We start from the raw sequence: 12,124 nt of genomic DNA, 5'->3' as shown, positions 1-12,124 counted from the left end.
ATCCTGTGTCCCAGATACCACATCCTGTCTTCAGATGTTATCTTTTGCTTGTGTGTCCTCACAGAGCTATTTTGCTCATGTTCCAGTAGATATATAAACTTAAACATTTTCTTTTGTTACCCAACAGTAGCATACTTCATGCAGTACTCTGTACCTTCACGTGTTTTTTATATTAATAAAAACGTGTATATTTTTTTGTGTATTTTTTCTTTGCAGGAAGAGCCTCATTACTCTTTTATATGATGGCATGTGGGTAAATATTAATTCACCTAGTTCTTCATTCAGCTTCTGCCAGTGAATTACAATTTGATGTTTACTGTATAACCGCTGACCTGACTATGTCTTATACTACAATTACTTATCCTTGCTTACAATGCTTTTCATGTTCTCCGGAGGCCATTATTCTTCTTGTCAGTTATTTACTTTCTATTTATCTATCACTAATTTTTCCCTAAACTCTCCACCTCTCAAAACAGTCACGTCTCCCATTGTCTATGAGTTTCTTTCTCCTTCTTCCCTGTCTCTCTTGCTCTCTCTCTGTCTTAGACATCCTCTCTGGAGCCCTCCCCTCTGCTCCTGACGAACTAGCTGTTTTCTGGCTTGTGGTACAGCTGTCTCATCGTAGACACTTCCTTCCCCTTTAACCTGGGAATTCCCTTATGTGCTCACCTCTGTTGAGCACCTTATGTCCTGGATGCAGTGTCTTTTTCTATGTTTACTCTCATGATTGGGTACAATGCATTCTTCCGGGGCTTCCCAAGAAAGGGCACATGGAAAGTGAAAATTTTGAGAAATTGTTTATTAGGATTCTCCAGAGAAACAGAACCAATAGGAAGTGTGTGTGTGTGTGTGTGTGTGTGTGTATAAAGAGATTTGTTTTAAGAAACTGGCTCACCTGATGATGGAGACTAGTAAGTCCAAGTTCCAAGGCAGGATAGATAGAGACTCAGAGAAGAGTTAATGCTGCAGTTCAGGTACAAGCTTTGTCAGGCTGAAGACCCAGGAAGGAGCCAAGGTTGTAGTTCCAGTCTAAAAGCCAGCCATTTGCTGCGGAATTCCCTTTTGCTCAGGGGAGGTCAGTGTTTTGTTCTATTCAGATCATCAACTGATTGGATGAGGCCCACCTGAATGATCCAAGGCTACTTGATTTACTCAGAGTGCACTGATTTAACTTTTAAACTCTCCTCACAGAAACACCCAGAATAATGTTTGACCATATATCTGGGCACTGTGGACCAACTAAGTTGACATATAAAACTAACCATCACAGACACCTAAAATTTGTTTTTATTCTACCTGCAACCTGTTTAATAACTAAGTATACAATTCTAAGCTGCAAATTCTTTTTCCTCACAATATTGGAGACATTTCCATAATGCCTTCTGGCTTGTAGTGTTCCTCCTTAGAAGTCGGATACCATTTTCATTCTTTTTTTTTTTTTTTTTTTTTTTTTAGTTTAAACTCTGTAAGCTTTTAGGATCTTCTCTTTTCCCTACTGGTCTCTTTACTCTCATTATTTTATATACATCAGACCTTGATCTGGGCCTCCTTCACTCTCTGTACTGGGCATCATTGGGCCCTTTCAAATCTGAATGCTTGTGTCCTTCATTTATGAGCAATTTTCTTAAAATGATTTCCTTCTTTCTATTTTCTCCATTCTATTTTTCTGAAATTCTTAAAGTTTGAATGTTGACTCTCTCAAACTAATCTTTTTTTTTTCACTTTTTTCTTCTATAATCCATTTCCTTTAGTACTAGTTTTTAGACACTTTGTCTACGTTATCATCAATCTCTTTACCAGGCATTCCCTTTGTGTATCATATTTTTAAACTCTAGCATCTCCTTATTGTTTGTAAAGTAATACTCCTTTTTTATTGCATACTGTTTTAAAAATTCAATACCTTATCTCTCTAAAGATACAAGTTATAAGGGTGGGTTTTCTATGGTTTTTTATTTTTATTTTTTATTTTTTTAACTAAAATAGCATTTATTCAGCCTCTTATGCCAAAATGTTTTGTGCATATACCACTATAATTAGCATACTCTGTATAACAAGCAAAATTGTACATCAAATTGTATTTCATGTTACCTGATTATTTAAAAATATAAAGTGAAATGGTTGATCAATTCCTTTTAACGTTACCAGTAAATAATTCAGCAGTAGATACGAGGCACAAAGCCTTAGTAGAATATGACACAAGAAGAACAAAAATGTAATTTTCACTTAATTTATCATAATTTGTTGTGAATATACAGAGACCAGTTTTTTTAATATTGTGTTTACAAACATTCCGGCAATAGCTTTATGTAACAAGACATAGCATACCAGGCCTGCCACTCAACTTTTTTTATGGTTAAATCTCAGCTTCACTATAAAGCTGTTTAAAAAGAAAAAATATCTTGGCAAGAATGCTGTTAAACATAGTAAAGAATTTAAGATAGCAAGAATACAGAGCTAATAAAAGCCAAACATTGCAGCCTAAACAAAATTCATACAAAAATATAAGAACTGTCACTGGTTACATAAAATTTTGCCGACTGGCTAAAACTTAATTAGTACAAAACATGCATTTTAGAATCTTTAGCTAATAAGTTCAAAAAATACCAGGGTCTATTTGAAATGATTCCTCTCCAAAGCCAAAGGGTAGGCAAAATTAGTTCAAATGTTATAACACATTCTAATGCTAAAAAAAAATTCAGTGTTGTTGAAGGAGAGGTAAATTCCAGAACTTTGGAGGCTCTGTCGGGCTGCAAAGGGCTGTTTCTCTGGTTCACTTAAAGCAGCAAATAAAAAGCCCAGAATGTCAAAGGGCAAGACTGCCGCACCGGGCTCTGACCACCCACCCCCATGCTTCAAGGCATGCCATTCTGCTAGCTAACGAGAAAGCAAAGCAGCCCCCTCCACCCTAAAACATCCTTCCCCAGGTAAATAAAAGTATATAAGGAGGGGGGAAACTAAAATATACTCATCTACAGAGTAAGGATTTTGAAATACCAATCTATTCCCTGTTTCAAAAATGTTAACTGGAGTCATCTGGTCATTTCTAATTATATCATAATGATGTATCCAGATTCTATTTCTGTGGATTTATCACTAGATACCTCTAGTCAACAGTATCAACTTTATTCCCAAATAGCTTAACCACTAACACACTTGCTGTGTATCATCTGCCAGAATGGTGAAGCATTAGAAGAGAGGAAAAAAAAAAAAAAGATATTCAGGCAGCAGGCAACAATATGGCCCTTTCACACAGTAGCATCTGAATGGTTACTGAATAGTCCAGGAATAATTCCAAAAACAAGAAAATTCGTGCATTTTAGTAATTATGTCATAATGTTCACAGTTGAAATTTCCTTAGACATCGCAGTTTCTTTACAAGGGAATCTTGATTTTTCTTAATGTTCCTATGAGTCAAGACTTGAACTAGTAGCTTTCTTTTTCCTCTTCTTATGGTTTCTAATGCTTCTTTTTTTGTTTCTTGTTACTTTTTCTCCTTCACTCCTTTTCTTCTTTTTTGCTTGTACCCTCCTCAATCTAATCTCACTCTGATAAGGACTCTGATGATAAAGGTTTATCTTCAGGATACATCTTTCTTTTTTCCATGAGTCCTCTCATGTCCTTTTCTTTCTCAGCTGCGTCCTTAGACTTATTTTTTAAACTATCCTTACTGTCTGCTTCAGTTGCTGACATGGACTTCTCAGAAGATTTATGTGAATGGTTCTCTTTTTCCCTTATTTTTTATCCTCATCTTCAGAATCTGAAGATCTGCTAGGAGAGTCAGAGCTTAATGAAGAAGAAGATGAATGCCTACCAGATTTTTTCTTTTCTTTTTTCTTTGTCTTTTTTTTTTTTTTTTTGGATGAGCCCTTTGTCCCCCTGACAATTTCTCTCTGTGTTTTTCTATTTCTTTCTTCCAGTTCTCATTCATTTTTTTTCTTCACATTCAGCCAATGCCTTGGAGCCTTTCTTTTTCTTTTCTGGTTGTTCTTTCCCTTCTTCCCAGGGAGGCCTTGGTGAATTCAGGCCATCTTGAATCGTTGACCCTGAAGACTGGTTCAGACCCCTGGATCTGGGCATTGCCATTGGGTGCATATAGGCCACCCGATTGTCCCATTTCCCCAGGTGCAGGACTGAGGGCACGGTCAGACACCAACAGAGATCAGACCAGAGATCTTTATGGGTTGTTTTGTTTTGTTTTAGATGTGTTTGGTCTCTTTCCTAATTTTTTCTTTTTCCTTTTTTTTTTTTTTTTTCATGTTTGCTTTGGCATTTCATGCTTGTGGCTTTCCTCTAATATCTGCTGACCCTTGACTACTGATCATATTTATTATTTTTTTTTTTTTAATTTTTTTTTTCAACGTTTATTTATTTTTGGGACAGAGACAGAGCATGAACGGGGGAGGAGCAGAGAGAGAGGGAGACACAGAATCGGAAACAGGCTCCAGGCTCTGAGCCATCAGCCCAGAGCCTGATGCGGGGCTCGAACTCACGGACCGCGAGATCGTGACCTGGCTGAAGTCGGACGCTTAACCGACTGCGCCACCCAGGCGCCCCAACTGATCATATTTATACATGATTGGAATAGTTGCATGGGTGCTTATTGTCTAGTAGGCTTCTCTGAAAGGTAACCTGGCTACATTATTTCAGTGGGCAGAACTTCATCATCTGTAGGACTTTGGCCCGAAGGAAAAACCCTCCATCCTCCTGTTTAGCAGATATAAGCTTAAAGTGTAGCATTCTAGGACTCAAATAAGGAAAAGGAGAGAGGAGTTTTATAATTCAGAACAGAGCCTTTCACTTATTCTTCTAGTATATAATATAGCAGCACCCACATCTATGTCTTCTTGTGTCCATGAGTCCAGAATCTATCTGGTTCAACCTCTTCACAAAGAATAAAGCTCCCAGCTTGTCCTAAGTTGGAGGAAGGTGATGTCATTACCCTGCAGTCACCCTGTGGCCCAGGGGAGGGGAGGGGAGGGAGATCTGGGAACCCAGGGAGTTCTTAATCACACTTCATGTATTTCTTCAGTCTCAGCTGGATCTGCATCACCCTACTTTTCAGAGTTACCAGTGGCTTAATTTCTCAAGCTTTTCTGCAGTTATATGCTTGATTCTGTTTGAATCCTGGCTTCTCCCAACACAAGGTGACGTTTCAACTTTCTCTGGACTGCCGAAGCACTTGTCACTGTGTCTCTGCTTTCTTGCTTCTAATTATTTTTTCTGTTGTTTCCTCTTTAGGTTACATTTTTACTGGTGGATGTATCATCCTGTCCTTTGGAGATCCTTTCATTATAATGTGACTGCTGTTTTTGGAGGGAGACTATTCAGTAAGTCACTTTAAGTTCTGTTAAGTGGTAGAAAAAACTCCACATGCAGGATCCATGGAGAAGAAGCTGAAGACGGCAGGGCCAGACTAGGACAGACTGGCCTCTGAGGACTGGCCCTTTGGCCAAGCCTCTACTTGAGAACGTTGGGAGCTGGGAGGCAGAATTCAAGCATAACGGGCAAGAAAAGCAATTGCACGGCCCCTCTGGGAGAGGGGAGGAAAGGAGAGATCCAACTCTGCCCAGTGCTATTTTCCAATAGTCAGGCAAACTGATTTAATCAGTGGGGCATGACAGTGGGGCCTGTGGGCCATAGCAGGTCTCATAGAGATAAAGAGGTTTCAGGGAGGTCCCTCGGGTTAGAACAGAAGCTCAGCCAGCAACTCGCTGAACCGTAGGGCACAATCTAGCTTCTGTGGGAGAGGGTAGAGAGTGTGTGGGAAAGCGTCCAGAGTCTCCAGGCATGCCTGAGCCTGCTTAACCCGCCTACAAGTTCTGTGCTGTGGGTTGGGGAGGGGAGGGGGGCGGCAAGAAAATTCTAACCACAATTTTACTGTGTGGTTTATGATTTTACCCCACTTCTGGATAATGCATGTTGTTGACATCACCCTTAAAGCAGTGATGACAGCTTCCTTTTCTGTGTTTGTTTCCCAAATGCAAAAGGACCTTACTACCTCAGGGCAAGCCCTCAGGCTGGGGTCTGCCACTGCTGGTTGCAGATCCTGCTCTGGAATTTTCATTGCTCTGAGAGAGAGAGAAAGGCTCAGTCCACGGACCCAGTAGCCTGGGCCAGTCCTGCAGAATCTGGGGTGGGGTCCAGTCAAAAGAAATGTGGATCTCGGTGGGCTTAATTATGTACAGGGCAGTACACTCGATTACAGTGGAGGGCGCTGCTCCGTCTAGCGTGTTCAGTCCTAAACTGCCATTCAGATGCATGTCTATGCGGCTTCCTCATGAAGGAACTGCTGTGCTAGGCCTTCATCGCCGACCAGGGACTGCTTTTGGTTGCTCTGGTGCCTCGGGCAACGTCAGAGGGGAGAAATAAATCAGCATGGGTGTGGTGATTGGTTAGAAGACAGGTATTGAGGCTGCGCCTGGGTGGCTCAGTTGGTTAAACATCCTACCTCAGCTCAGGTCATGATCTCACGATTCAGGGGTTCGAGCCCTGTGTTGGGCTTTGTGCTGACAACTCAGAGCCTGGAGCCTGCTTTGGATTCTGTCTCCCTCTGCCCTACCACTCATGTGCTCGCTCGCTCGCTCTCTCTGTCTCTCTCTCTCAAAATAAATAAATAAATAAACATTAAAAATATTTTTTAATAATAATAAACAAAGAAGATAGGTATGGAGAGGAGTTTGTGGGAATTGGGGGTTTAGGACAAGCTGACCTAAAAGAAGGTAATAAAATACCTCAAATAGCGGCCTCTTTTTTTTTTTTCTTTTTCTTTTTTTAATGTTTATATCTGAGAGAGAGACAGAGAGAACTCACAGGCAGGGGAGGGGTAGAGAGAGGAGACACAGAATCCAAAGCAGGCTCTCTATCAGCACAGAGCCCGACGTGGGGCTTGAACTCATGGACCAGTGAGATCGTGACCGGAGCCGAAGTCAGACACTTAACCGATGAAGCCACCCAGGAGCCCCAAATAGCTGCCTCTCTTATCTTCATGTCTAAAGCAATCAGGACTAAATCCTTTCTCTATTCAGTGTCCCTTATTTTATTATCTTCTTTTAAATCTCCGCACTTTGGTGACATGATTTTTTTAAAATAAAGACACAGATGCTCTTTATTCCTCCGAATGAAAGGAATGAGATTGCATTGATAGCAACAGAAAAATTTTTAAAGAAAAATTTTATATATCCCTTAACATAGAGAGGCAAAACAAAACAAAACTTGAATTCAGCTAATGAGCATATGTTACTTTAATAATTATGTTTTTCTAAGATATTTAGGAAAGAACAGAATACTGCACTCATATAAGACTTATTTTTTTAACTTTTAAAATAATACTTATCGTTTTAAGTCACAATCACAGAACATACTGGGGTTAAATATGTGAAGATATTATGGGGAACCATTCTAAAGGATGGTAATTATTACATTTTTTTGTAATTCTTATACTTTTAAATTTCCCCTAGAAAAAATATAGCTTTACTTTTAAAAAGTAAAAAAAAAAAAAAGAAAAATTCCCTTATTTAGCCGTAAAAGCAGAATGGAATGAAATATTTACAGCCTTGTGGCCACCAGGAAGACAGAATATGAACCAAATGCAGAAACGCTTACCTCTTTCCTGTGTTTTGTCTTCTTACCCTTTTTCTTGTTTGCATTTATCTAATCATTGATTCAAAATCATATGCTATGCATATTCTATGTTCAACATCCTTACGTTCTGGAATTTTAATGGTGAACCAAAACACGGGTCCCTATTCTCCTGATCCTGACCTGTGGTGATGGTGGATTTGGACTAATGGATAGATGTTAATCAGTTATCACACATTCCAAAATAAATGTGCAGTGATATCTATGATCCCACCTGAGGAAACAGGGGATACAGGGAGCAAGAGAGTAAATGACACCATAGTCCATAACAGAAAGTGGGGATCCAGTTAGAGCAGGAAGTGAGAATTTACTGAACAGATATATTTTAGGCTTCTGGTTTTGGACCAGGCATAGAACTACTGGGAGCTTTCAGCTTTTGCACTTAAAGATTTGACTCTGAAAGTCATCATCAGTAGATGAATGATCTTTGATTGTGATTAGTGACCCTAACCTTCAGTATTATATTTCCTTAAGTCTTCACTCACCTCTTTCAATCAATTTTGGCGCTCAGAGCTTTATTCTTTCTGGATCTGTGAAAATCCGTCATATGTCTGGCTATGATGGTGTTATTTCACTACCTCTCAACCCTTGTATCTTTGCACATGCTCAGCATATTTTTCAAAATTCTAGAGTATAAACTAGAATGTCATAGAATGTCAAAGAACTCTGAATAGCTTTTTTTGTCTATCATGGAAATTTACTGGTTTATCTTTTTTTCTGAATTAAGATGTCTGATGCCTTTAGTGTGCAGAGAGCAATACATAGTAATTTGTAGTAATTTAGAAGTTCAAGAATAAGCAGGAAGAAGGGCTAGAGGTAGTAGAGAAAGGCAGATAGTGTTATCTTCACTTAATAGGGGTGAAATAAGGTAAATGAGAAGTTAAGTGAGTTTATAAAGGTTATATCATAAATTACTGGCAAAGACGGTATTCAAACCCATTTTTTTTTTTTTACTCTAAATCCTATGCTTTTTCTATAGTGTACCTAAATCAGTATTTGGAAATACATTTATATTGTGTTTTAGGTTTATGGAGGTTTATCCAAGAATGCATGTATCCCAACCTATCTCTGAAGTTAGATTTTGACAAGATTTCCCAATGTACTTTTCCCACTCTATTAAACTTTCTTTATGTGGTCATAAAATTTTAAGTTGCTGACTTAAAGTTTTACACTTGATGTGCAAATAGGTATTTGCAGGACAAGTAAAATTTCTGAAATAACATTAAGGTACTAACCACTGATGCTAGTCGTTTCCAAATAGTTGAATTATATTTAGACCAGAAGATGGCATAAGAGCTATAGCAATGGAAAATTACACACAACAGCTTGTGGACTTTCTTAAAGGATTGCATTATAAACTAGTATATATGTTATGTAATTATTTTTTTTCTGATAAAAGAAAGCATTTTTTATCCTGTGAAAATTTATACTTCCTTTTAAATTACATAATGACTCCAGAAAAACATGTAACTCAAACACACACACACACACACACACACACACACACACACACACACACAAATCAAAATTAAAACCACTTAAACCTCATAATTCAGAAACAACTATGACTAACACATTAAACACCTGGGGGATAGGGGTGATGTGCATGCCTTAGAGGGCTATGTTTTTATGCCTGGGGTCCAAGTTCTATGTGTTTAGGGTCAGTTCTCCTATGGAGGATCAGAGTTTATGCCTGGAAAGGCACGATTCATATCCTGAAGACCCGAATCAATTCTAAAAATACAAATTTCATATACAGAGTGCTGGTTCCCTGCATGTATAGCTAGGTTCCATGTTTGCAGATTGATATTCCGTTTTTGGAGATATTCTATATATGGAGTTCTTATTTTCATGTCAAAGAAACCAGATTCTATTCTTGGTGAATGATATCCCAGGTATGGAGTGACAGATCCTATGGTTATAGGGCCAGTTCCCTTGCTTGGGAATTAGGACAAACACACCGTACCAGGTTCCAGGCCTGGGAGACCAGGATCCATGTTTTACTTGAACATGGGTTTCACTTAAAGGATTTGGGACTGGGGAACTTGGGTAGCTCAGTTGGTTAAGTGTCCAACTTCAGCTCCGGTCACTATCGCACAGTGCGTGGGTTCAAGCCCCACGTCGGGCTCTGTGCTGACAGCTCGGAGCCTGTAGCCTGCTTCGGATTCTGTGTCTCCCTCTCTCTCTGCCCCTCACCTGTTCATGCTCTGTCTATCTCTGTATCTCAACAATAAGTAAATATTAAAAAAATGTTTTTAAAGGATTTGGGGCCGATCAAGGAAATAGATATGATTATGAGAAGTAACACACAACAAGCTTATCGTACAGTGCTTGGACAGAGTTGTTTGAGAGGAGAATGTCCCTCATAGCATGAGTCCATTCAGAGACTTATGGTGAGTGTGTGACCATTCAGAAAGGGATGAAGGTAAAGGAATTCCTAGGAGAGAGGGAGATAAAAGTGGGAGCTTTTAAGTCTAGAGGATATTGCTCGACAGAGTGGCAGGGAATCTCTGGGTCACAGAGCTCCAAAGGGCAGTGGTAGCTTGGGATCTTATAAACATAAGGCTCTATCTTATCAATGACCAGCAGATCTGAGTGTAGTGTCATAAGGTCTGTAAAGAAGACAGGCTCTAAATGGCTAAAATTCTGCTTGTTTGGGTTATTTTTGTATGTAATATATATAATGTTTTATATATATATATAATTATATATATTATAATATATATAATGTAATATATAATATACAATAATATATAATATATACATATAATATATATAATGTAATATATATTTTATATATATAAAGTTGTGTATGATGTCTGTGGGATTCTGAGTTGACAGTTCTTAGCCTGTAGTGAAGAATAAGCAATTTAGGGACAAATGCAGAGAGGCCATTTTGGCTTATTTACATAATATAGCATATAACTAAAATCCAAGTACTATGTCTGGGTTGCCACTTTCCACACTGGTAAGACCACATTCCATGTTTGAAGAAAGACATAGACATAGATAGATAGAAAGAGATTTGGACATAGAGTGCCAGATTCCTTGCTTGTAAATGCCAGGATTAATATCTTGTAGAGTATTTTGAGACTGAACTGCCCAGTATCTGGGGAGTGCCAGGTTCCACATTTGTAAGATCAGGTTATATGCTTGGAGATTGAGCTTCCACATACAGTTTGCCAAGGGTCAAGCATCATGAAATGTGCATGGAATTTGAAATTCTGGAAGTGCCAAGTTCTATGCCTGTAGGGCTCCATATTTGGAGGTTAGGATTCCACACATGGAATTTCATGTTCTGTGCCTGGAGGCAGTTCTGTAAAGGGAGGACTAGGTTCAGTGCCTGAGGAGCTATCTCTCCATACTCAGAAATCCAGGTTTTACCCATTGATGGCTGCTTTGAAACATAGATAATCAAATTCCATGTCTAGAGTTAATTATCAAGACTGAAAGAACTTGTGTCATGCTAAGAAGTCTAGATTCAGTATTTCAGGTCCAGTTGAGTAAATTCCACTCTTGATGGATTAGATACTATTTCTTTAGGTTCAGGTTTCACTCCCAAGAGGTTATGTTCCAAGCCTAAAAAAAAAGAGATCTCAAACAGATAGGAGGCCATGCTTTGCCTAGAAGGCCTAATTCCATGGCTAGAAGGCACTGATCCACCAATAGAAGCCCAGATTCCACACTGAGAAGAAGTGATTCTATGGCTGGAAAAGCAGGATTCACATTTGGATAGACTTCTCATGCCTATAAAGTTAGATTATCTACTTGGAGTGTAAGGATCAATGTTTGAATAACTACATTCAACACTTAGAGGGCCAAAGTTTATCCTCCAAGGGCTAAGTTCCTCAAGGAATCTTAGATGCCAAGACAGTAAGAATGAGTCTTATATGGAGAACCAAATTTTATGTGTGGAAAGGCATGATTCACACCTAGAACTAAATCAATGACCAGAAGCTTAGCTTTCACACATGAAGTACTAGGTTCCAAGCCTGGGAGACCTAGGTCCTTATAGTATCAACTTCTATGACTCAAATGTCAGGTATGAAGGCTGGATTACCACATTCCACATTTGTAAAACTATGTTTTGTGCTTCAAGAATGAGATTCCACAGATGGAGTATCAATTTCCATTCCAGTAAGGTCAGGTTTTATGCTTAACACTGAGATTTCAAAGGTGAAGTATCAAGTTTGCTGCCTAGAAAATCAGGTTCCATATCTTGAAAAGTCAATCTCTGTATCTGGAATGCCAGGTTTCTCACATTAAGACAGTGTTCCGTGCTTGAGGATTGGGATTTCACACATGGAATATCAGACTTGATGCTTGTAAGGCTGAGGTGCATTCTTAGAGATTGAGTTCCCACATATGCACTGTCATATTCCATGCTTGTAGGATCAGGTTCTACACTTGATGACAGATTTTCCACCCATGGGATGTCATGTTCTTTGCTTGTAAGGCTAATTTCTCTATTCAGATATTGAAATTC

General features: G+C 38.9%; 1 pseudogene; it reads right to left on the bottom strand.

The window, feature by feature from the left end:
* Positions 1-3,404: 3,404 nt before the first annotated feature.
* On the bottom strand, positions 3,405-4,116 carry LOC112859311 (protein FAM133B pseudogene; annotated as a pseudogene).
* Positions 4,117-12,124: the final 8,008 nt, after the last annotated feature.

This window comes from Puma concolor, chromosome F2 (genome assembly GCF_028749965.1).
Source record: "Puma concolor isolate L17-30 chromosome F2, mPumCon1.1.hap2, whole genome shotgun sequence".
Taxonomy (NCBI): Eukaryota; Metazoa; Chordata; class Mammalia; order Carnivora; family Felidae; genus Puma; species Puma concolor.
Note: the sequence above shows the minus strand (reverse complement) of the source record. Positions and strands in the feature narration are given on the sequence as shown.